This window comes from Podarcis pityusensis, assembly GCF_964106645.2.
Source record: "Podarcis pityusensis genome assembly, chromosome: 16".
Lineage (NCBI taxonomy): Eukaryota > Metazoa > Chordata > Lepidosauria > Squamata > Lacertidae > Podarcis > Podarcis pityusensis.
In genome coordinates this window covers 38,126,760-38,147,056 of record NC_138041.1, presented here as the reverse complement: position 1 = coordinate 38,147,056, position 20,297 = coordinate 38,126,760, and positions in this window count along the sequence as shown.

The following is a 20,297-nucleotide window of genomic DNA, read 5'->3' as shown; positions in this document are numbered from 1 at the left end:
TCATGAGGGGGAAACGTATGTGTCAGGGGTTCAGGAGCAGAGGCAAGGGCAAGGGAGGAAACAGAGAGCGAGGGAGAGGAGGCAGAAGAAAAGATGAGTGATGACGACGACCCGAGATCTCCGAGTCTTTCCAGTGAATCAGAAGATTCACAGAAAGGAGCACCAGTGGCCAGGGCAAGGGGGGAGCCTAGGGGGACACCCCAGGAAGATAGAGCCAGAGGGGACTCAGAGGGGAGCAGTTGGAAATCAGGACCAGCGTCACCGCCAGAGAGCAGGGAAGAGGAAGGGCGCCAGGGATCAAGCGCTGGCAGCTCACAACAGGGGGGAGGGCACGAGTCAGGAGTGGCCACACCTCCATCGGGGAGCGAAGAAACGGTCAGACGGAAGGTGGAAGGTTGGGCGCGCGTGCCAAGTTCAAATGCACAGGAAGGTGGCGCAGTAGGCAGCCCGGAAAGGGAGCCAGGTCCTAAAGCCCGCCGAAAGGAGGGAGAAGAGTCAGGGGGGTCAGCGTCAGCGTCAGAGGAATCCCGGAAGGAAGAGACCCCGGGGGGCAGAGGGACCCAGAGAAGAACAGTCAGGCGGAAAAGGTGGAGCAAGGCTAGGATATTAAGTTGGTGTACAAGGGGCGGAGACTCAGATGGAGCTTCGCCGATCTAACCATGAGACGTAGAGTTGCACGCAGCAGCTTGAGAATGGAAACTGTAACTCAATAAAGACTTTTATTTAATGATCGCTGGCTAGCGTGATCCTCTGTGAGCTAGGATCTGGAAGCAGCTCTGACAGTAAGCTCCATCTCTAGATTGTGGGCATCTACATCCTCGCGGAGAGGAGAGAAAGCGGGTGCCTACTAGCGAGCTCACGAACGGCAGACAACATGACGGCCGAACAGCAGATAGTGGAACTCAGAGAAGCAGTGACACGACTGAATGCCGAGGCTCTTGCATCCAGGAAGAGAGAGGAGGACGCAGCTGCCGCCTACAGGGATCTCCAGGTCAGGTTGGAAGTGCTTACGAAGCAAGGGCAACTGACACCCAAACCGGAGGGGATTGGGTTGGGGAGACGAACAGGCGGTCTGGTCTCTCACTTCGATGGGAATTTGCAACAGTACCCCAACTTTAGAGCAGATGTAATGTGTGCACTGCAACTGCTGAACAAAGACTTTAGAGATGAGCAAGAGAAGGTGGGATTCATCATGTCCCATTTGCATGGAGATGCTAAAGCATGGCTGCGCAATTTGTGGAGAGATAAGGATCCGGCGCTCCAAAATGCGGATGCCTTTATTAAAGCGATGGATGGGTGCTTTTTATCAAGCATTGACGTGGATCTTGCTCGGCAGCAGATACATGGACTGAAGCAAGGGAGGGCCAGCGTAAGGCAGTACCATGCCCGCTTTTTCGCTTTGGTCAGTGCCCTGGAATGGGACAGAGATTCGGCTCCTGTAAGAGACCTGTTTTGGGAGGGATTGCACGGCTCGGTTAAAGATGAAATTGCGAGGGGGGAGAGACCCCGGACCACGCAGGAGATCGTTCAGAGGGCGCTGGCGGTGGGGGTGCGGCTGGAAGGACGTCCGTGGAGCAGGGACGAAGGGCGTGGAGGGCGCGAACCAGCCAGGGGCTCCTCCTTCCTTCCCAGAGAAGCAGCGCGTGCGCAATCCACGCCTCCGCCAGGAGGAGGAGCGGAACCTATGGAGGTTGGAGGTGCAAGGGCTCAGTCAGCAGCCAGAGCCCTAGCACCGGCAGCAGTGAAAGCGAAGCCTCCTAGAGGGAACAGGAAGTGTTACATCTGCGATGATCCACAGCATATGGCGAAAGAGTGTCCCCAGAGGCTCCACAAGCACACTGCAGCCTCAGCAATGGTAACTGCAGCAACGCAGCAAGGACAACCACAGCAGGGAAACGACGGAGTCTGGTTGGAGGAAGAGGCACTGGGGCCCAGCCAGACGTGTCAGTGAAGCAGTCCCCAGAGATTTTACAGCCCATGGACCCCCTCCCGCCCAAACCGGTAGTGAGGCTCACCGCGTCGCTCCAGCTGCCCAATGGAATCACCATGGACGTGCCAATCACCATTGACTCCGGAAGCAATGCGGACTTTATAGGGCAGGACTTTGTCGACCGGCACGCTATACAGTTGCTGCCTGCCACGCTGCCCCTGCAGGTTGTCACGGTGGATGGCAGGGAGCTGCTAGGGGGGCAAGTGGTGAAGCAGACGCCACCAATGGTGATGCGACTTGGGAATCACAGGGAAATCATCAGCTTCAATGTCACTCAACTATCGGACACGCCCATTGTATTGGGCATGAGTTGGCTGGACAAGCACAGCCCGACGCTGGCTTGGTACCAGAGGCAGCTGACCTTCGGCTCTTCCTTTTGCGCTGAACACTGCATCGTGCCCAGGCAGGAAGGAGGGGAAGAGGAGTCACAGCTGCAGCTAGGCACGCTGCAAGCGGTTCCCCACAAGTACGCAGAATTTTTGGAGGTTTTCTGCGAGAAAGAGGCAGACAGGCTACCCCCCCACAGACCATATGACTGCAAAATTGACCTGCTGCCGGGGGCGGCGCTGCCCAAAGGGAAGCTGTATTCCATGTCTGAGGACGAACTGCAGGAACTCAAAGAGTTCATAGATCATAATTTGGAGCGCGGTTTCATCCGAGAGTCCAAGGCAGCGGGGGGCAGTCCGGTATTCTTTGTTAAGAAGCGGGACACGCCCCAAAAAAGACTTGTAGTGGACTTTCGCATCTTGAACAGTGTGACCAAGCCATCGGACTTCCCCATGCCCCGAATCGACGACCTCCTCGCAAAGGTACGGAAGGGCAGAGTGTTCACCAAGTTGGACCTGCGAGGGGCATACAACCTCATTCGCATGCGGGAGGGAGATGAGTGGAAGACAGCCATGTTCACGCCCCTGGGCACCTACGAATATAGAGTTATGCCTTTTGGATTGCAAAATGGCTCCCACGTTTTTCAAGCTTTCATGCATCACGTGTTGGCGGGGCTCCTCTACAAGACGTGCGTCTGTTTCTTGGATGACATCCTGATCTTTTCGGAATCGCAGCAGGAGCATGACAGACACGTCAAGGAAGTGCTGAGCAGGCTACAGCAACATAGGCTTTACGCCAAGCTGGAGAAGTGCCAATTCGACGTGACCGAGGTGGATTTCCTGGGCTACAAGTTGTCTGATAAAGGGCTCGCCATGGACAGCGCCAAGGTCCGAGCAGTGTTGGATTGGAAAAGCCCACGCAACCGGAAGGAGGTCCAACGGTTTGTCGGCTTCGCGAACTTCTATCGCAAGTTTATCAAAGGCTTTGCGATGCAGACAGCGGCCATCACGGACACGCTCAGCTCCAAGAAGAAGAAGTTCATCTGGACAGAGCAGGCAGAGCAGTCCTTTCAGGCACTCAAGCGTCTCTTCGCGTCGGAAGAGCAGCTGCTTCATGTCAACCCCAGCAGGCCGATGAGGGTGGAGACAGACGCTTCGGACAGAGCCGTGGGAGCAGTCCTGCTGCAGAAAGACCCGCAGGGGGTTTGGAGGCCGGGAGCGTTTTACTCAAGGAAGCTCAGCAAGTCCGAACAGAACTACACCATCTGGGACAGGGAGTTGCTGGCCATTCATGCAGCGTTCAAAGCGTGGAGGCACTTCCTGATCGGCGCCAAGCACACGGTGCAGGTCTGCACGGACCACAAGAATCTAGAGCACTGGCGCACGGCACAGTTCCTGAACCAGAGGCAGATACGTTGGGCTGAGTTCTTTGCGAATTTCGACTTCCGAATAGAGTATGTCCCGGGGGACACCAACATCATGGCGGATGCTCTCTCCCGTAAGCCACAGTATCTGGAGGAGGCAACGCCAGCGGCCGCCATGCACATCTTCGCACCGACAGTGTGGGCGTGCGCGGCGGCGACAGTTGACCTGGATGCGGTGCGACGAGCGTTGCAGGATGACTCCTTCGCGCAAGCAAAGATGGCAGAGGTGCACAGGGGCACGGCAGCGACCGACGAGTTCCAGCTGCGAGATGGTTTGCTCATCCGTAAAGGGGCCATCTACGTGCCGGGAGACGAACTTCGCGCCAAGGTACTGCAGCAGCTGCACGACGCGCCCACTGCCGGGCACTTTGGCAAGGAGAAGACGGTGGAATTAGTAGCCAGAGACTTCTGGTGGCCCGGAATGAGAGGGGAAGTCGCGGACTACGTGGCGAGGTGTGACACCTGCCAGAGGTCCAAACCAGTGCACAGACCGCCGGCCGGACTGCTGGAACCGCTGCAAACTCCGTTCGAGCCATGGGAGAGAGTTGGCCTGGACTTTGTCACGGATCTGCCCAGCTCGAGGGGCAAGACGGCTGTGCTGGTGGTGGTGGATTTGTTCTCCAAGATGGCACATTTCATTCCGTGTGCGAAGGTGGCCACGGCGGAACAAACCGCCAAACTGTTCATAGACCACGTGTTCAAGGTTCACGGTCTGCCGCGGTCTATTCTGTCCGACCGAGGGCGACAGTTCATCTCAAACTTCTGGCAGAGGCTGATGGGCTTCCTGAACGTCAAGATCAACCTGGCGTCGGCTAGACACCCACAGACCAACGGGCAAGCGGAGCGGGTCAATGCCATCATGCAGCAGTACCTGAGATGTTATGCGAATCAACAGCCTGCGACGTGGGTGGATTACCTGCCTCTCGCCGAGTTCGCCTACAACAACACGAAGCACGTGTCCACGGGGGTCACGCCGTTCTTCGCCAACAACGGGAGGCACCCTAGAACCTTCCCGGGACTGGAAAGAATGGGGGAGGGGGAGCCGCAGACAGCAGATGCGTTCGCGTCGGAGTTGCAGGAGGTCCACGATCAGCTGCGGCGGCACCTGGAGCTGGCTAAACACGCATACAAGGTACAAGCGGACAAACACAGAAGGGTTGGCGAAGAGATCCATGTGGGAGACTGGGTCTGGTTAGCAGCCCACGCAGTGCCGGCCAGGTCGTTGGCGAAGAAGAAACTAGGGCATAAACAACTGGGGCCCTACCAAGTCGACGAACAGGTCAACCCGGTGGCTTTCAGGCTGGCTCTTCCGGAGGGTTCCAGAATGCATCCGGTGTTCCACAGATCGGTGCTCACTCCCTACAAGGCACCTCACAGGTTTCAGGAACCAGGAACGGCACCGGGTCCGCTCCGAGAGAGAACCGGGCAAGGGGGAGTGGCACAGGAGGAGCGCATCAACGAAGTCACGGAGATTTTGGACTCCAGATGGGGGGAAGAGGGGGTAGAATACCTTCTCGCCAAGGAGGGCACCCCGGCCAGTGCCAACAGCTGGGTGCCGGGCTACGCTTTAGACGAACCTCTGCTCAAAGAAGAGTTTCATGCCCTCTTCCCACATAGGCCAATGCCAGCAGACTTTTTCGACGACTGGCTTTTCACGCCCACGCTTTCAGCCAGCACGTTCCGGGGGTTCGACTCGGACGAGGAACCGACACGAGACGCCCGTTCCCCGGAGGGGTCACCCTCGGGATCTGCTTCAGAACCCTCGTATTGGTGGGATGATCGACCAGAGGAGCAGTTCCGCAGAAGGTGGCTGGAGGGTCCAGGACGAGCAACGTCTCCAGAAGGCAACGAGGGAGAGACGGACATGGACGTTTTCGGGGACGACCCGGGTTTCGAGCACGGCGGCACAGAGATGGAAGCGGAGGTGACCGTCGTCAACGAGAGCAGGGAGGAAGAACCGGAAGACTTCGGATGGCGGCCCGCCACGGGAAGCGAACTGTATCCGACATTCGTCCCCCTGACACGGCAGCACCCAGATCCCGCACCGGAAGGAGGGGAGGGGGGAAGAGGGGGCTTCGAGGGGGGGATGGATGTCAGGGGTTCAGGAGCAGAGGCAAGGGCAAGGGAGGAAACAGAGAGCGAGGGAGAGGAGGCAGAAGAAAAGATGAGTGATGACGACGACCCGAGATCTCCGAGTCTTTCCAGTGAATCAGAAGATTCACAGAAAGGAGCACCAGTGGCCAGGGCAAGGGGGGAGCCTAGGGGGACACCCCAGGAAGATAGAGCCAGAGGGGACTCAGAGGGGAGCAGTTGGAAATCAGGACCAGCGTCACCGCCAGAGAGCAGGGAAGAGGAAGGGCGCCAGGGATCAAGCGCTGGCAGCTCACAACAGGGGGGAGGGCACGAGTCAGGAGTGGCCACACCTCCATCGGGGAGCGAAGAAACGGTCAGACGGAAGGTGGAAGGTTGGGCGCGCGTGCCAAGTTCAAATGCACAGGAAGGTGGCGCAGTAGGCAGCCCGGAAAGGGAGCCAGGTCCTAAAGCCCGCCGAAAGGAGGGAGAAGAGTCAGGGGGGTCAGCGTCAGCGTCAGAGGAATCCCGGAAGGAAGAGACCCCGGGGGGCAGAGGGACCCAGAGAAGAACAGTCAGGCGGAAAAGGTGGAGCAAGGCTAGGATATTAAGTTGGTGTACAAGGGGCGGAGACTCAGATGGAGCTTCGCCGATCTAACCATGAGACGTAGAGTTGCACGCAGCAGCTTGAGAATGGAAACTGTAACTCAATAAAGACTTTTATTTAATGATCGCTGGCTAGCGTGATCCTCTGTGAGCTAGGATCTGGAAGCAGCTCTGACAGTATGGCTCTCCAGAACTTCCTGGACTCCTTGACCATTGAGCAAAAGTGGTCAGGGCTAGAGGGCATAATCAGGACAAGCATTTCCCTTGCTTAGTTTGAACTTTTGTGATGAGACACAACTAGGGTTAGGAGAGGAATTCTGTTCAATTAACATATTAGTAATTTAAAAAATCTCCTGATTCAGAATTCCTGCAACAATTTGTGAGCCAAAATGCAGCTATCCTCTGACATTTGTACTTCTCTGAAATTTGCAATTCGCTTCCCCAACCAAAAGCAAAGATTTATATTCAAATCACACTGGTTGCAAAAGTGCATACATTAGTGAAAATGAAATCCAAAATTATATCACATTAGGAGAAACGGCTGGGAAATCTGTGGATTATCCAGAACTGCTTACAAAAATGAGAGAAATGGACACTGATATGCTGACGAATTTTTGTGAAACCTTTTAGAAAAGAAAAAAAAAGGTTATATTTTTATCTTTCACCTCCTTTTTCTGAAAAATGAGCCAAAGTAAAAGAAAGCATGGAGAACCCAGACGATAACTATTGTACCAGAGGCAGAAAATCTTCACAGCCCCCACACTTACTATACCTGTGGAATCTTGTAGATGCCTAAGACAGTAGCAATGTGGAGGGAGATGTCAGAAGGAAAAAAACGACACATGCTTGTGGAACTGAAAAGGGTAAAAAGGAAAGAAATCCATTTGTGGCTCACAATAGCATAATGTGCATCTCCAGCAGTTGGTGGTGGGGAGGAGTACCAGAGTTTCTCTGACCTCTTGCAACTGATGTTGTGCAGCTTCCTGGGAGCAGGAGGAAGACTCCTGCTGCTGTATTTGCCCAGTTCCAACCTCCCTGCTGCTTCCCAGTGACACATGGGAGACAAAGTCAGGCAAGCACCAAAGGCCCTCTCCTCCAACCACCAAATGCTTTTGTATTATTTATATATTTTACTCTTTTTCAGAAAAATGAACCAAAGTAAAAGAAAGCATTGAGAACCCAGAAGATAATTATTGTACCCGAGGCAGAAGAGCTTGACAGCCCCCAGTCTTACTATACCTGTGGAATCTTGTAGATGCCTAAGACAGTAGCCATGTGGAGAGAGATGTCAGAGTCAAGTCCCCCAATAAAAGCTACCTTACTTTTCTTCTTCTCACATTTGAAGTTGGGGACAATCCTTTCTGTGATGGACAGAAGTTTCAGGGTGTTCTGATAAGTCATTCTTGCATTTAAGTAGCTATCAGTGATGTGAAGCCCAAAGGTCATATTTGGTACGATATTAGGATTCTTGTTTATTTTTTTCACAGCAAATACCAGGGAGAGGATATTCTGGTAGCACTTCGGTGTGTCACTAATAAAAGAGTTATACTGTGTGTCAGAGGTATTCTCCTCCTCTCCCTCTTAAGCACATAGGTAACTTCCTAGCTCACATACATGTACATAAATTGCCACATCCTTCCCTTAACTCCTTATTTCCTTTCAGCAACCAATGGACACTCATTGGATGAGAAGTTGCCAAGTCAGAAATTCTGACTGGAGCCTCTCAGATAATCAGTGCTTGGTGTAGGTGGGGAGTAGAAATTAGAGCACCTCAGGTGGAACAGAGTTTATTCTTCCATGGTAGCTGAGTTTCCCTCTTTCCCTCCTTCAAATAAAATTGTGGCTGTACAAAAATTACTGTAGCCAATGTTAGTCATACTAAGTGAAGGCCGATTATGATTAATAGTTCAGTTAGGTGTATTAATTTCAGTGGGTCTACTCTGTAAACCAGCCAGATAGATACTTCGTTTTGGCAAAACAAGTTTGCGCCTACTTATTTTATTACCCAATATGGTTTACATTGTATAGCAGCAGGTATAATCCAAAATCTATGATATTCATATGTCACATTTATCTGTGACTGTTAGAATGATAGTGATTGTGAATATCAGGATCTAGCTTTGCTGCAAAGGAAAACCAGACGTTAATGGTGTGAAAGGAAACATAGAGGGAGGTTGAAGATGAAGTTGGGAGAAAGCGGTGAGAGCCATGGGATCAGATGATGAGAAAGAAGAACAGGCAGAAGATAGAAAGCCCAAGAAGCGGAATAAAGCAACATAGAATAAGGTGACCAGATCACAATGTAAAAAGGAGAAAATATATGTTTAACATCCCTCCTTGATAAAAGTCACAGGGAAACGTGTTCTGAGGGTACAATCGTATGATTGGTGTAATTGTAGCATACAAGAGCTCACCAAGGGTACACTATGATGGATAGAGATTTTTACTTACAAAAGTTCATCTATGAGCTTTGTGTTAGGGTGCTCATGGAAATCTTTCTCTTCAAATACAAAGCCAAAATAATTAACAATCCCTCCAATGATTAGGTCCCCTTTCTGATAATTCTGGTATGGAAGCTGGAAAGGCTCCATCATGGTGCATCCAGCAGAGTGTTCCTTGCTCTCAGTTGGAGGCAACTGAAGCCACAGGAAGAGAAGAATCTGCAGCAGGAATGTTCCTACCATCTTGGGGCCAACAGGGATGTTGAAAGTCTGATTTCTATCTCATCCTCCATAAACTGCATTACAGGAACTTTCATTGAATGACTCTGGATAATTCTGATAAAGGATAAATGCCAATGATCTGGTCCATGAAAACCTTCACTTTTAGAATTTCTCATTTGGGTTCTAAATGACTCAGGATTTATTTTATATATACTTTCACACTCTAACATTGATTGTGTTCATGGCTTGATAAAATGTACATGGGATTTTGCAAGATGGACGGTGAAACCCAGCAATTTGAGATAATTACTAAGGTATCTCCTTAGAGCATTGAGCTCTGTGACTTACAGTAAGATCAAAATAATAATGCATATTTGTTATTGAGTAGTTCTCTTGCAATTGTGAGTGCCCCATGCAAGCAAGCAGTCCAGCTACAAACTGGTGCCCTGAAGGGAGCTTCCTAGTTTTCCCAACGCTCTTCCTCAATCACACCTGCACCATTTCCCGCAACTGTACATGTGTTACCAATGGAGACATGATTTTCAGGGATCTTTCCTTGTACAAGAGTTAAGGGAAGGGAGAAAATAGTTAAAAGAACACCGGCTCCAGTTGCAGGTGCAATGCAGAATGTTACATTTCCTTACAGAAATGGTTAGTGTATGCAGACATCTGTTTTTCTATACACTTCAGAAATCCCACATTGCATGGACTAACAGCTGAAACTGACTAGTTACTGCATATTAACAAATATAGATCAATGCCTATGGAAGTGGGGAATTTCCTTTTGTCATCTTAGAGTTGGAAAGCAATGGGAGGGACTCATGAAGGTGACAATGGAGGCTTAAATGCAGTGGTACAACTTGAAACATACAATACATGTGGTTGTGGCATGTGGGAAGGGAAAGGGCAGTAAGGTCATGAAATCGACAGAGTGACTGACAGAGACAAACTGAAGTTCCAATATTTCCTATTTATTGGGGGGGAGGTAATATATAAGATCCTTCTTGAGTTTTCACTGTTACCCCACAGCGTGAGGTTAGGTATGAGCGTTCTTGGAGCAGCACAATTGTTGCATGGTCAAACACTCTTGGATTTGCAGACAATAAAGTGCCCCTGTTGATGGAAGCACCTAAGGGAAAGGCTATACTTGGAGACTAAAGCTTGGCAGGGTGTTATAAGTTCTCCTGAGGTCTTCACGGTGTTGTTCCTAAGCAAGCGACCTGGGTTCCAATTAACCTTCCCAGTTCAATGAAAAATGGAAAGTTGGCTCAAAGAGGAATTGTGGGTTATGTGTTTCAGTGGTATTCGACCCTTCCCACTACTGGCTTATAAAAACTCGTAAGGAGAAGGCAGCCAGCTGGCTCAAGATCACACTGTGATTGGTGATTTTAACCCTGATCCCTCCACTTAATTCCACTTCCTTTAAAGAAGACATAGAAGTGAATAAACTGGAGGAAGGCCATAGGGAGAACTCAGAATACATAGAACTTAGCACTCAACTGTTCTCTTGTGAGCAGGGCATCCCAGATTTAAAGAAGTCAGCCTGGTCTCTGATTGGATCCAGGAATGTCCTGGGATCCGTGTGTCCTCCTTTGGGCAGCCACCGCTGAGAAAAAAGGACACATGTTTGTGGAACTGAAAAGGGTGAAAAGAAAAGAAATCCATTTATGGATGCATAACCCGCTGAAGGAAAATAATGTATTTCAGTTACGAGTCAGGACAACTTTTGTGAAGGAATTCTACCCAAATGCAAATCCTCAAGTCTGGAGAGAGGAAATCAGTAGTGGGCAAGGAGAGAAAAAGGTGAAAACAATGTGGCAAGTGAGCACCACAGTGCCAGCTGAACACATGAGCTCAAGCACTGTAGGTATTCTGGATGATACTGAAGATGGTGGCCGTAAAGAAATGTGTTTTATTACCTTCACTGAGTGCTCTCAGGTCTACTTTACATAAAGTATTAGCAGTATTTCCTGCTCTTCTTCCCATAAGAGCCTAGGGCATCTAACAATAGCCAAGTATAAAATCTACATAAGACAGTTATTAAAACCAATATAATTTATGGGCTAATAGCCGTAAATAAATAAATAAATAAATAAAAAAACAATATAATAGTAAAAATGCAGTTGAGCAGACAGCAGAAAGAGGATCTACTTTTCATGCCAAAAGTTTTGAGAGAACTTCATCTGAAGTCCTGCAGAGCTACTGCTTGTCAGTATAGATAATACTGAGCTGGACGGACCAATAATCTGACCCCAGAACCAGGCAGCTTTCTGTGTTCCTGACATTTAGTAGTCACAAGCCTCTTGACACTGAACTTGTGTTTATGTCTAGTAACCATCAATAGATCCATAGAAGCTTCGTAGATAGCACTGAGATAGAAAAATCAACGTTCTGACTCTATATAAGACAACTTCCTTATATTTAGTGAAGTTTTTAATGACTGATGTTTTAATGTATTTTTTATTTTTTGTTGGAAGCCACTCAGAGTGGCTTGGAAAACCCAGCCAGATGGGCATGGTAGAAATATATTATTATTATTAATATTATTATTATTATTATTAGTCTCACGGTAGCAAAATGTGCAGTTGTTGGTGGGGAGGAGGAGCAGGGTTTCTCTGACCTCTTGCAACTGGTGTTGTGCAGCTTCCTGGGAGCAGGAGGAAGAATCCTGCTGCTGCATTTGCCCAGTTCCAACCTCTCTGCTGCTTCCCAGTGACACATGGGAAACAAAGTCAGGCGAGTACCCAAGCCCCTCCGCTCCAACCACTACTGCAAAACTCCCCCAGATGCTTTTGTATCAGGTATATATTTTCCTCTCACACTTCCTTTTTCAGAAAAATGAACCAAAGTAAAAGAAAGCTTTGCGAATCCAGAAGATAATTATTGTACCCGAGGCAGAAGAGATTCACAGCCCCCACACTTACTATACCTGTGGAATCTTGTAGATGCCTAAGACAGTAGCCATGTGGAGAGAGATGTCAGAGTCAAGTCCCCCAATAAAAGCTACCTTACTTTTCTTCTTCTCACATTTGAAGTTGGGGACAATCCTTTCTGTGATGGACAGATGTTTCAGGGTGTTCTGATAAGTCATTCTTGCATTTAAGTAGCTATCAGTGATGTGAAGCCCAAAGGTCATATTTGGTACGATATTAGGATTCTTGTTTATTTCTTTCACAGCAAATACCAGGGAGAGGATATTCTGGTAGCCCTTTGGTGTGTCACTAATAAAAGAGTTATACTGTGTGTCAGAGGTATTCTCCTCCTCTCCCTCTTAAGCACATAGGTAACTTCCTAGCTCACATACATGTACATAAATTGCCACATCCTTCCCTTAACTCCTTATTTCCTTTCAGCAACCAATGGACACTCATTGGATGAGAAGTTGCCAAGTCAGAAATTCTGACTGGAGCCTCTCAGATAATCAGTGCTTGGTGTAGGTGGGGAGTAGAAATTAGAGCACCTCAGGTGGAACAGAGTTTATTCTTCCATGGTAGCTGAGTTTCCCTCTTTCCCTCCTTCAAATAAAATTGTGGCTGTACAAAAATTACTGTAGCCAATGTTAGTCATACTAAGTGAAGGCCGATTATGATTAATAGTTCAGTTAGGTGTATTAATTTCAGTGGGTCTACTCTGTAAACCAGCCAGATAGATACTTCGTTTTGGCAAAACAAGTTTGCGCCTACTTATTTTATTACCCAATATGGTTTACATTGTATAGCAGCAGGTATAATCCAAAATCTATGATATTCATATGTCACATTTATCTGTGACTGTTAGAATGATAGTGATTGTGAATATCAGGATCTAGCTTTGCTGCAAAGGAAAACCAGACGTTAATGGTGTGAAAGGAAACATAGAGGGAGGTTGAAGATGAAGTTGGGAGAAAGCGGTGAGAGCCATGGGATCAGATGATGAGAAAGAAGAACAGGCAGAAGATAGAAAGCCCAAGAAGCGGAATAAAGCAACATAGAATAAGGTGACCAGATCACAATGTAAAAAGGAGAAAATATATGTTTAACATCCCTCCTTGATAAAAGTCACAGGGAAACGTGTTCTGAGGGTACAATCGTATGATTGGTGTAATTGTAGCATACAAGAGCTCACCAAGGGTACACTATGATGGATAGAGATTTTTACTTACAAAAGTTCATCTATGAGCTTTGTGTTAGGGTGCTCATGGAAATCTTTCTCTTCAAATACAAAGCCAAAATAATTAACAATCCCTCCAATGATTAGGTCCCCTTTCTGATAATTCTGGTATGGAAGCTGGAAAGGCTCCATCATGGTGCATCCAGCAGAGTGTTCCTTGCTCTCAGTTGGAGGCAACTGAAGCCACAGGAAGAGAAGAATCTGCAGCAGGAATGTTCCTACCATCTTGGGGCCAACAGGGATGTTGAAAGTCTGATTTCTATCTCATCCTCCATAAACTGCATTACAGGAACTTTCATTGAATGACTCTGGATAATTCTGATAAAGGATAAATGCCAATGATCTGGTCCATGAAAACCTTCACTTTTAGAATTTCTCATTTGGGTTCTAAATGACTCAGGATTTATTTTATATATACTTTCACACTCTAACATTGATTGTGTTCATGGCTTGATAAAATGTACATGGGATTTTGCAAGATGGACGGTGAAACCCAGCAATTTGAGATAATTACTAAGGTATCTCCTTAGAGCATTGAGCTCTGTGACTTACAGTAAGATCAAAATAATAATGCATATTTGTTATTGAGTAGTTCTCTTGCAATTGTGAGTGCCCCATGCAAGCAAGCAGTCCAGCTACAAACTGGTGCCCTGAAGGGAGCTTCCTAGTTTTCCCAACGCTCTTCCTCAATCACACCTGCACCATTTCCCGCAACTGTACATGTGTTACCAATGGAGACATGATTTTCAGGGATCTTTCCTTGTACAAGAGTTAAGGGAAGGGAGAAAATAGTTAAAAGAACACCGGCTCCAGTTGCAGGTGCAATGCAGAATGTTACATTTCCTTACAGAAATGGTTAGTGTATGCAGACATCTGTTTTTCTATACACTTCAGAAATCCCACATTGCATGGACTAACAGCTGAAACTGACTAGTTACTGCATATTAACAAATATAGATCAATGCCTATGGAAGTGGGGAATTTCCTTTTGTCATCTTAGAGTTGGAAAGCAATGGGAGGGACTCATGAAGGTGACAATGGAGGCTTAAATGCAGTGGTACAACTTGAAACATACAATACATGTGGTTGTGGCATGTGGGAAGGGAAAGGGCAGTAAGGTCATGAAATCGACAGAGTGACTGACAGAGACAAACTGAAGTTCCAATATTTCCTATTTATTGGGGGGGAGGTAATATATAAGATCCTTCTTGAGTTTTCACTGTTACCCCACAGCGTGAGGTTAGGTATGAGCGTTCTTGGAGCAGCACAATTGTTGCATGGTCAAACACTCTTGGATTTGCAGACAATAAAGTGCCCCTGTTGATGGAAGCACCTAAGGGAAAGGCTATACTTGGAGACTAAAGCTTGGCAGGGTGTTATAAGTTCTCCTGAGGTCTTCACGGTGTTGTTCCTAAGCAAGCGACCTGGGTTCCAATTAACCTTCCCAGTTCAATGAAAAATGGAAAGTTGGCTCAAAGAGGAATTGTGGGTTATGTGTTTCAGTGGTATTCGACCCTTCCCACTACTGGCTTATAAAAACTCGTAAGGAGAAGGCAGCCAGCTGGCTCAAGATCACACTGTGATTGGTGATTTTAACCCTGATCTCCTAGGTCCACCTAATATCCCTCCACTTAATTCCACTTCCTTTAAAGAAGACATAGAAGTGAATAAACTGGAGGAAGGCCATAGGGAGAACTCAGAATACATAGAACATAGCACTCAACTGTTCTCTTGTGAGCAGGGCATCCCAGATTTAAAGAAGTCAGCCTGGTCTCTGATTGGATCCAGGAATGTCCTGGGATCCGTGTGTCCTCCTTTGGGCAGCCACCGCTGAGAAAAAAGGACACATGTTTGTGGAACTGAAAAGGGTGAAAAGAAAAGAAATCCATTTATGGATGCATAACCCGCTGAAGGAAAATAATGTATTTCAGTTACGAGTCAGGACAACTTTTGTGAAGGAATTCTACCCAAATGCAAATCCTCAAGTCTGGAGAGAGGAAATCAGTAGTGGGCAAGGAGAGAAAAAGGTGAAAACAATGTGGCAAGTGAGCACCACAGTGCCAGCTGAACACATGAGCTCAAGCACTGTAGGTATTCTGGATGATACTGAAGATGGTGGCCGTAAAGAAATGTGTTTTATTACCTTCACTGAGTGCTCTCAGGTCTACTTTACATAAAGTATTAGCAGTATTTCCTGCTCTTCTTCCCATAAGAGCCTAGGGCATCTAACAATAGCCAAGTATAAAATCTACATAAGACAGTTATTAAAACCAATATAATTTATGGGCTAATAGCCGTAAATAAATAAATAAATAAATAAAAAACCAATATAATAGTAAAAATGCAGTTGAGCAGACAGCAGAAAGAGGATCTACTTTTCATGCCAAAAGTTTTGAGAGAACTTCATCTGAAGTCCTGCAGAGCTACTGCTTGTCAGTATAGATAATACTGAGCTGGACGGACCAATAATCTGACCCCAGAACCAGGCAGCTTTCTGTGTTCCTGACATTTAGTAGTCACAAGCCTCTTGACACTGAACTTGTGTTTATGTCTAGTAACCATCAATAGATCCATAGAAGCTTCGTAGATAGCACTGAGATAGAAAAATCAACGTTCTGACTCTATATAAGACAACTTCCTTATATTTAGTGAAGTTTTTAATGACTGATGTTTTAATGTATTTTTTATTTTTTGTTGGAAGCCACTCAGAGTGGCTTGGAAAACCCAGCCAGATGGGCATGGTAGAAATATATTATTATTATTAATATTATTATTATTATTATTAGTCTCACGGTAGCAAAATGTGCAGTTGTTGGTGGGGAGGAGGAGCAGGGTTTCTCTGACCTCTTGCAACTGGTGTTGTGCAGCTTCCTGGGAGCAGGAGAAAGAATCCTGCTGCTGCATTTGCCCAGTTCCAACCTCTCTGCTGCTTCCCAGTGACACATGGGAAACAAAGTCAGGCGAGTACCCAAGCCCCTCCGCTCCAACCACTACTGCAAAACTCCCCCAGATGCTTTTGTATCAGGTATATATTTTCCTCTCACACTTCCTTTTTCAGAAAAATGAACCAAAGTAAAAGAAAGCTTTGCGAATCCAGAAGATAATTATTGTACCCGAGGCAGAAGAGATTCACAGCCCCCACACTTACTATACCTGTGGAATCTTGTAGATGCCTAAGACAGTAGCCATGTGGAGAGAGATGTCAGAGTCAAGTCCCCCAATAAAAGCTACCTTACTTTTCTTCTTCTCACATTTGAAGTTGGGGACAATCCTTTCTGTGATGGACAGATGTTTCAGGGTGTTCTGATAAGTCATTCTTGCATTTAAGTAGCTATCAGTGATGTGAAGCCCAAAGGTCATATTTGGTACGATATTAGGATTCTTGTTTATTTCTTTCACAGCAAATACCAGGGAGAGGATATTTTGGTAGCCCTTTGGTGTGTCACTAATAAAAGAGTTATACTGTGTGTCAGAGGTATTCTCCTCCTCTCCCTCTTAAGCACATAGGTAACTTCCTAGCTCACATACATGTACATAAATTGCCACATCCTTCCCTTAACTCCTTATTTCCTTTCAGCAACCAATGGACACTCATTGGATGAGAAGTTGCCAAGTCAGAAATTCTGACTGGAGCCTCTCAGATAATCAGTGCTTGGTGTAGGTGGGGAGTAGAAATTAGAGCACCTCAGGTGGAACAGAGTTTATTCTTCCATGGTAGCTGAGTTTCCCTCTTTCCCTCCTTCAAATAAAATTGTGGCTGTACAAAAATTACTGTAGCCAATGTTAGTCATACTAAGTGAAGGCCGATTATGATTAATAGTTCAGTTAGGTGTATTAATTTCAGTGGGTCTACTCTGTAAACCAGCCAGATAGATACTTCGTTTTGGCAAAACAAGTTTGCGCCTACTTATTTTATTACCCAATATGGTTTACATTGTATAGCAGCAGGTATAATCCAAAATCTATGATATTCATATGTCACATTTATCTGTGACTGTTAGAATGATAGTGATTGTGAATATCAGGATCTAGCTTTGCTGCAAAGGAAAACCAGACGTTAATGGTGTGAAAGGAAACATAGAGGGAGGTTGAAGATGAAGTTGGGAGAAAGCGGTGAGAGCCATGGGATCAGATGATGAGAAAGAAGAACAGGCAGAAGATAGAAAGCCCAAGAAGCGGAATAAAGCAACATAGAATAAGGTGACCAGATCACAATGTAAAAAGGAGAAAATATATGTTTAACATCCCTCCTTGATAAAAGTCACAGGGAAACGTGTTCTGAGGGTACAATCGTATGATTGGTGTAATTGTAGCATACAAGAGCTCACCAAGGGTACACTATGATGGATAGAGATTTTTACTTACAAAAGTTCATCTATGAGCTTTGTGTTAGGGTGCTCATGGAAATCTTTCTCTTCAAATACAAAGCCAAAATAATTAACAATCCCTCCAATGATTAGGTCCCCTTTCTGATAATTCTGGTATGGAAGCTGGAAAGGCTCCATCATGGTGCATCCAGCAGAGTGTTCCTTGCTCTCAGTTGGAGGCAACTGAAGCCACAGGAAGAGAAGAATCTGCAGCAGGAATGTTCCTACCATCTTGGGGCCAACAGGGATGTTGAAAGTCTGATTTCTATCTCATCCTCCATAAACTGCATTACAGGAACTTTCATTGAATGACTCTGGATAATTCTGATAAAGGATAAATGCCAATGATCTGGTCCATGAAAACCTTCACTTTTAGAATTTCTCATTTGGGTTCTAAATGACTCAGGATTTATTTTATATATACTTTCACACTCTAACATTGATTGTGTTCATGGCTTGATAAAATGTACATGGGATTTTGCAAGATGGACGGTGAAACCCAGCAATTTGAGATAATTACTAAGGTATCTCCTTAGAGCATTGAGCTCTGTGACTTACAGTAAGATCAAAATAATAATGCATATTTGTTATTGAGTAGTTCTCTTGCAATTGTGAGTGCCCCATGCAAGCAAGCAGTCCAGCTACAAACTGGTGCCCTGAAGGGAGCTTCCTAGTTTTCCCAACGCTCTTCCTCAATCACACCTGCACCATTTCCCGCAACTGTACATGTGTTACCAATGGAGACATGATTTTCAGGGATCTTTCCTTGTACAAGAGTTAAGGGAAGGGAGAAAATAGTTAAAAGAACACCGGCTCCAGTTGCAGGTGCAATGCAGAATGTTACATTTCCTTACAGAAATGGTTAGTGTATGCAGACATCTGTTTTTCTATACACTTCAGAAATCCCACATTGCATGGACTAACAGCTGAAACTGACTAGTTACTGCATATTAACAAATATAGATCAATGCCTATGGAAGTGGGGAATTTCCTTTTGTCATCTTAGAGTTGGAAAGCAATGGGAGGGACTCATGAAGGTGACAATGGAGGCTTAAATGCAGTGGTACAACTTGAAACATACAATACATGTGGTTGTGGCATGTGGGAAGGGAAAGGGCAGTAAGGTCATGAAATCGACAGAGTGACTGACAGAGACAAACTGAAGTTCCAATATTTCCTATTTATTGGGGGGGAGGTAATATATAAGATCCTTCTTGAGTTTTCACTGTTACCCCACAGCGTGAGGTTAGGTATGAGCGTTCTTGGAGCAGCACAATTGTTGCATGGTCAAACACTCTTGGATTTGCAGACAATAAAGTGCCCCTGTTGATGGAAGCACCTAAGGGAAAGGCTATACTTGGAGACTAAAGCTTGGCAGGGTGTTATAAGTTCTCCTGAGGTCTTCACGGTGTTGTTCCTAAGCAAGCGACCTGGGTTCCAATTAACCTTCCCAGTTCAATGAAAAATGGAAAGTTGGCTCAAAGAGGAATTGTGGGTTATGTGTTTCAGTGGTATTCGACCCTTCCCACTACTGGCTTATAAAAACTCGTAAGGAGAAGGCAGCCAGCTGGCTCAAGATCACACTGTGATTGGTGATTTTAACCCTGATCTCCTAGGTCCACCTAATATCCCTCCACTTAATTCCACTTCCTTTAAAGAAGACATAGAAGTGAATAAACTGGAGGAAGGCCATAGGGAGAACTCAGAATACATAGAACATAGCACTCAACTGTTCTCTTGTGAGCAGGGCATCCCAGATTTAAAGAAGTCAGCCTGGTCTCTGATTGGATCCAGGAATGTCCTGGGATCCGTGTGTCCTCCTTTGGGCAGCCACCGCTGAGAAAAAAGGACACATGTTTGTGGAACTGAAAAGGGTGAAAAGAAAAGAAATCCATTTATGGATGCATAACCCGCTGAAGGAAAATAATGTATTTCAGTTACGAGTCAGGACAACTTTTGTGAAGGAATTCTACCCAAATGCAAATCCTCAAGTCTGGAGAGAGGAAATCAGTAGTGGGCAAGGAGAGAAAAAGGTGAAAACAATGTGGCAAGTGAGCACCACAGTGCCAGCTGAACACATGAGCTCAAGCACTGTAGGTATTCTGGATGATACTGAAGATGGTGGCCGTAAAGAAATGTGTTTTATTACCTTCACTGAGTGCTCTCAGGTCTACTTTACATAAAGTATTAGCAGTATTTCCTGCTCTTCTTCCCATAAGAGCCTAGGGCATCTAACAATAGCCAAGTATAAAATCTACATAAGACAGTTATTAAAACCAATATAATTTATGGGCTAATAGCCGTAAATAAATAAATAAATAAATAAAAAACCAATATAATAGTAAAAATGCAGTTGAGCAGACAGCAGAAAGAGGATCTACTTTTCATGCCAAAAGTTTTGAGAGAACTTCATCTGAAGTCCTGCAGAGCTACTGCTTGTCAGTATAGATAATACTGAGCTGGACGGACCAATAATCTGACCCCAGAACCAGGCAGCTTTCTGTGTTCCTGACATTTAGTAGTCACAAGCCTCTTGACACTGAACTTGTGTTTATGTCTAGTAACCATCAATAGATCCATAGAAGCTTCGTAGATAGCACTGAGATAGAAAAATCAACGTTCTGACTCTATATAAGACAACTTCCTTATATTTAGTGAAGTTTTTAATGACTGATGTTTTAATGTATTTTTTATTTTTTGTT